Here is a 6,435-nt window from a genome sequence, read left to right as displayed (position 1 = left end):
TGTTCGCATATTCTGATTTTATGAAAGTCAAAATCTCCAAGCTCAAAGCCTAGAATAAAAAGTGTAGTATTGTAAGAGCTCCTGGATTCTTTCTAATAATCCACTTGACATTAACAAATAAGAACTGTAGATGCTGCTTCTCTAATAGTGCCTTTGGGTGCATTAGAGAATTTTTATGGATAGTAGAGACCATATTAACAAAACACTTTCTAAGCAGAAAAATTACATTGCTTCCCTGTTGCTTCATGGATTGTTTTCCTAATGTTTAGAGATTAGAATAGGTTGTTTTAACATCTAATTTGTAAACTAACAAAGATTGCTTTAAATCACTGATTAGACCAATTGAGAAAGAAATCCAGCTGTTCATTGCACAGATGTTGGAAACAGTCTCAGAATATCTGAGGGTGAGCTGTCTTAACTTTCAAAAATTAATTGACTCAGAAAATAAATTGTTGGAGAAAATACATCAAGTTCTTCTAAAACTGCCTTTTATGTTGCTACTTTGCTAAGCTTCAATTAGACCAGCCCAGTCCTTCGTCCTTTGAGGACACTGATGCTGGGTGAATTGTACCATAAAGCTCTTCACCTAAGTCAGTGAAGACATTTTGGATACTTGAGCAGCTTCATGTTTAACATTGCTATTATTTGCCTTATTTGTGTGTGATGTGGCAGTTTAACCCTGGACAGCAATTAAGCACCCACCAATTCATTACTCACTACCCCAGCCTAACAGGATGGGGAAGAGAATGGGAAAAGCAAAAGAAATTAAAATTTATGGGTCAAGATAAAGATGGTTTAATTAGTGAAGAAAAGAGAGAAGGGAAGAGGACAAAGAAGAGGAAAAGAAGAAGAAAGAAAAAGAAAAAGAAAAGAAAAAGAAAAAAAAAAGAAAAAGAAAAAGAAAAAGAAAAAGAAAAAGAAAAAGAAAAAGAAAAAGAAAAAGAAAAAGAAAAAGAAAAAGAAAGAAAAAGAAAAAGAATGCCCACCTCCTATCAGCAGACAGATGCCCAGCCAGTGTCTGATGAACAGCAGCTTTGGAAGGAATACACCCAATTTCTATTGCTTAGCATCACGTTAAATGGCACAGAATATGCCTTTACTCAGATCAGGTTCACCTGTCCTGGCTGTGACCCCTCACAGCATTTTTCTTATGCCCATCTTACTGTAGGGCAGAGTGAGAAGCAGAGAGGTCCTTGATGCTGTTCAAGCACTGCTCTGCAATAGCTAAAACACTGGTGTGTTATCAATACTGTTATACTAACAAGTCTGAAACACATCCTCAGATGGGTTGCTATGAAGTAAATCAGCTCTATCTCAGCCAGACATGGCACAGATGTGTTTGTGAGATGAGGACCTATACTTTGTAAGGCTCCTTCATGAATTCAGCTGTAACAGAACCGGGTTGCTTTCCGTCCCTGAATCCACATAATGAGGAATACAGTATATTGGCTGCTTCTCTGCAGGCTGCTTCTCTGAAATTTACTCTGCAGAGTAAATTGCTCTGACAAATTTACTCTTGTAACTACCCTTTGGGGTTACTATAGAATCTATACTCCTGATCCTGATCTACAGGGTCCTGATCCACAGCTACTCTGTGGATGTTCTACTGAGACTGTAGGGTTTTTTATTGGTGTGTGTGTGTTACTTAGAAGCCTGTGGGTTTTTGTTCTTTATGGCATTAGACAATTTTGTACAAACATTCTAAATATTTTTTTTTTTTGCTGTTTCTTAAAATCTGCTGGGCTGTGGCTTGAAAACATTTATGTGGGATCTCTAGGATACTGATTTTGTATTTGATATATCCACCATGTTACTACAGGATGTACTGCTGAAGTTTCTTACTCTTGACTTTACTTCATTTTAGGAGTTGTTTGTGACTGCTAACAAGCAAAAACTGTGGATTGAAGGATCTATACGTTAGCAAAAATTCAAGCTGCAGAAGCTGGTCTTCTTAAAGAAGGTTGGTTTTTTACATGCATTATTAGATTCAGCACCAAGTTAGCAGATGTTCATTTTACAAAATTATATATCTGATATGTTATTATCTGTGTATTCCTGTAAAATTTAGTGTACAAGGTCAGGATATGGCAAGATGAGAAAGTTGAGGAAGATGTGGAGATTATAAATTGATGCATGTTGACTACCCATGAAAAATAAGAGTTGCTATGATTAGAATGAATGTTGATAATGACCTGAAAGTGGAAGATGCTTTAAATGAAAGGCAGCTGAACAAACTTCAGCACAATGTCCTTTTTGTTAACTCAGATGCTGGAGTGGCTTTTAAGGCCATATACCACAGGCATAAGCAAAGTGTGTTGGAATGCCTTCATAAATCATTCTGAAGTTGTGCCTGCACTGAAGCAAGCTGATTTTTTTTTTTTTATGATCTCATTCATTATTCAGAAATATCTGTGTCTGATGGAATGTGATTAAGAGAACTCTGTTGAGGACATGCAGTGAAAAGATGTCATTTGGTAATATTTAAAATATTACTTGTGTCCTGATTCATATATGGTTCTACTTAGGTCTTTTTAGTGATGTTAAAGACTTTGCTCAAAGTGGTTGCTTGCTATTGAGTTGTTCTTTATTGGCTTTCCCCAGTACCTCTACCACATGCAGTAAGTGCAAGTCTGAATAAGCCAAATGACTGATGTGCTTACTCAGTTTTTTCCTTCTATATAACATGAGGCCAGTGTAAAACAGTGAAGGAAGAAGGAATTTTTCAGTTGAGATGATCTGTTTTGAATCTGGCACTCTAGTTGTCCCAAAAAGCCTGAATCTGCCAGATCTTCCTTTAGAGCAGAATTACTTTGTTGTCTCTGCCCTGTTACAACACCTGCATTTCATTCAGATGCATGAAAGGCACTGTCCTCCTCTGAGAACTTCATGCTCAGTGTCAGCAGTTCCATGGTTCACCAGCCACATTACTGGTGTGCAGGGTTCTGGAGCTGTATTCAGCTGAGGGATAGTCTGCTTGATGGGGAGGAGGCAGAGGTCATCTTCCTTTTTCATGTGACTTAGCATGGCTAGGACTGTAGTCATCATTATGACTTACTTACACAATGCACAGTCTTTCTGTGACATGACATGAGTCCTACCTAGGATTTGAGTAATTTGAGGTTTTCAGTTGAGGTTTTGCTAGTGAATATGGGAGACAGAATAACTCAGTTCATCTTCAGATCAACAACTTAGAAGTTTACATTCGTAAGCAAGACTTTAAGTTTTAGAAATAAGATTGCAAAATTGAAGTCTGAAAAAATGTTCTGAAAACCCCATATTAAGTCGTTAGATAAATTATTTTTATATGCATGTTTAGGAGAGTCTCTAAGGCATCTTTTTGCTTTCAGGCTAAAAATCATACAACATACCGGTGGCTAATCGTAAACTGCTTAACAAATTCAACCTTGGGGCATATTTCTAAGTTCTGAACTTATTGATCTTTCTGTGCTTCACTCAGTAACTTTATTACAGTATGCCAAGCTGAGATCATCAGCTTCCCTCAAGGCTCCATTTGCTTAAAGACCTGAGAATTACTTGAAGCAGAGATGATGCAAATCTCAATTAAGGCAAGGGCATCCACTTTTAAATGCTCCCATACCAGTACATGTCATGGACCTTCGCCACTAGAGGACAGCAAGACTTCAGGCAAATGGGGTTGCCTGAAGAAGAACAGGACAGTGATAGCTTACCCAGTTAGGAATTACTTCAGAAGTTACATGCTTTTAGCTATACTCAAGCTTCTGAAAGAATTGAGGCAGGTTTGGAAGATGTTTCTAAAAAAAAAAATACAGCAGAGACACTTAGATGAATAAAATCTGAAGTTATAACATGCTTTGTTTATCAATTATAAAAATGTTATTTGAAAAGCATGATACTAACTTGTTTTAAGACCCATAAATTAATAGATAATTTTGTATTGATTTCAGTAAGATCTTTGATCTCTAATCTTAGATACCTGGTAAGTGTTCTGATTTTTTGTGAAGGATTTGGATGCCCTTTTGTGGGAAGGCTGTTACAGTCTGTTATGTAGGATGGAAATAGTAGTCTGAAAACACTGGAAAGGGATCTTCTTCTTGACCTATTACTGTAACTGTATATTTTTTTTTTAACTTGTAATGCAAGGGCTCATTAGATGTTCAGTCATAAGCTACAGGATTCAGAACAAAGATATTCATAATCAGAGCCAAATGTTTCACCTTGAAAAGTTCCAGTATGCTAGACAAGATAAACTTCATTAATCTTTATGGCAAGTCACTCAGTGCCACTTCTCCATTCAATGTTCAAAAGAGGTTTTGAAGCAACCTTAGTTTGTCATGTCCCTGAATGTCATTTTCACGGAAAATTCCATAATGACTTACTATCCTAACAGGAAGGTAGCTCTTCAACATCCATCTTATCATCACTGAGTCATCACTGAACTAAGAAGGACACAGTTAGGGTTAGGGTAAGGGTTAGGGGTAAGGGTTAGGGTTAGGGGTTAGGGTTAGGGTTAGGGTTAGGGTAAGGGTTAGGGTTAGGGTTAGAGGTTAGGGTAAGGGTTGGGGTTAGGGGTTAGGGTTAGGGTTAGTGTTAAGGTTAGGGTTAGAGGTTAGGGTAAGGGTTAGGGTTAGGGTTATTAGGGTTAGGGTTAGTGTTAGGGTTAGAGGTTAGGGTTAGGGTGAGGGTTAGGATTAAGGTCATTAGGGTTAGGGTTAGGGGCTAGGGGTTAGGGTTAGAGTCATTAGGGTTAGGGGCAAGGGTTAGGGTTACAGTTAAGGTTAGTGTTGGGGTTAGGGGTTAGGGATAAGGTTAGGGTTAGTGTTAGGGTTAGGGTTAGAGTAAGGGTTAGGGATTAGGGTTAGGGTCATTAGTGTTAGGGTTAGGGTTAGGGGTTAGGTTTATGGTTCTTATGGTTAGGGTTAGAGGGTTAGGGTTAGGGTTAGGGTTAGGTTTAGGGTTAGGTTTTAGGGTTAGGGTTTGGGTTAGGGTTAGGGTTAAGGTTAGGGTTAGGGTATCGGTTTGGGTTAGGTTTAGGGTCATAATTATGAGGAACAACTTATCTTGTTCAACAGAAATTGGGGTTAAAAAGAGGGAAATATCCAAAATAATAGCAAAACTGATAAATATTAATGACAAGCAATTGCAGTTTCTGTGCTCTTTATTGCTTCAACTTTGAGTCAAAAAACTATAGTGGTTCATAATGAAAGACAAATATAGAAGAAATATGCTTAACAGTGCACCTAGTAATTTTTAAGATCACTTTAGTGCTCTTTTCAAAACCTTTCTGTGTTAGTGAGAACTTGAAATTACGACTCAGGGGAAACTTCTGTGTTGTATTGTTCATCTGCAGAACATCTGCCTTCTTGGCAGAACTACATGTTACAATAGCTTGCCCTGATCTAGGTTTGTAAATTAGGGGTCCTAAATCTGAAAAAAATTTTCTTCAAAAACACATGGAAATAGTGCTACCACCCAGTCCAAAAGGTTGATACTGAGGTGAGTTCCCTGGCTTCTTTAGTCTGCAACAATTAGTTCCTTCATTTTGTTTACAAGAATGGTGTTCTGACCGCTAGAGTGTAGGGAGGATTGGCGTCAGCCCTTCTGCAGCTGTCCAGAGAGAACTAATATGTCATATGGGGAGAGTTTATGGGGCCAGAGAGAGAGCTATAAGGATCATGATTCCTGTTACGGTCCGAGGTAACATTAAAATTTATTTTTGTTTTGAATACGCGAAACAAAGTCCAACCATAGAAAATGGTCGAGTGCAAGCAGATTTTATTTGACAATTGACACAGGCAAAAATGTAGAAAAGAGGTAGAGAGGAAAAGAAGATCTAAGAAAGAGAGAGAAAAAGTGGTAAGAAATGGCAACAAAGAAAGAGAGTGAAGAGAGGAGAAATAAAGGTTAAGGAGGTGGGAAAAATGAGAGAGAGAGAGAGAGAGAGAGTCACCACCAGGGGTCCAGCTGTCCAGCGAGGTTCTTCGGGATGGTGTGCTGATCCTGGACAGGGTCCAGTGCAGTAATGGTGGTGGGTCAAAAGACGACCACACAGTCAAGAGCATGGACAGCAATATATACCCCTGAGTCCTTCTGTTCTGAAGGGGAAGCTGTCAGTCAGCCAGGGTCATTAGCAGGCAGGCTGCCTGGAGGGGAGAAGAAGGGTGTAGTCCCCCACCCAGTCATCAATTCTTATCTTCGTCCAGAAGCCATTCCTCCTCTCTTCCAGCCACTTAACCAGGTACATCGTGCCTCCAGGGGCATCCCAGCATTGAAGGGTGGCCCTGAGGAAAGGGGCTTCTTTCCTGGTGCCATCCTTGCTCTGCTCCAGCCCCATTAGTGTGCCTGGAGGGATGTCCCAGCATTGAAGGCTGGTGCTCAGAAGAGGAATAGCTCCACCCAATAGCTCTTATCACATCCCGAGGGGTCACCCCTGCTCAGCTCTGGCCAGCCAGCTCC

This window comes from Calypte anna, chromosome 2 (assembly GCF_003957555.1).
Source record: "Calypte anna isolate BGI_N300 chromosome 2, bCalAnn1_v1.p, whole genome shotgun sequence".
Classification (NCBI taxonomy): Eukaryota; Metazoa; Chordata; class Aves; order Apodiformes; family Trochilidae; genus Calypte; species Calypte anna.
This window is presented reverse-complemented; position numbering follows the sequence as displayed.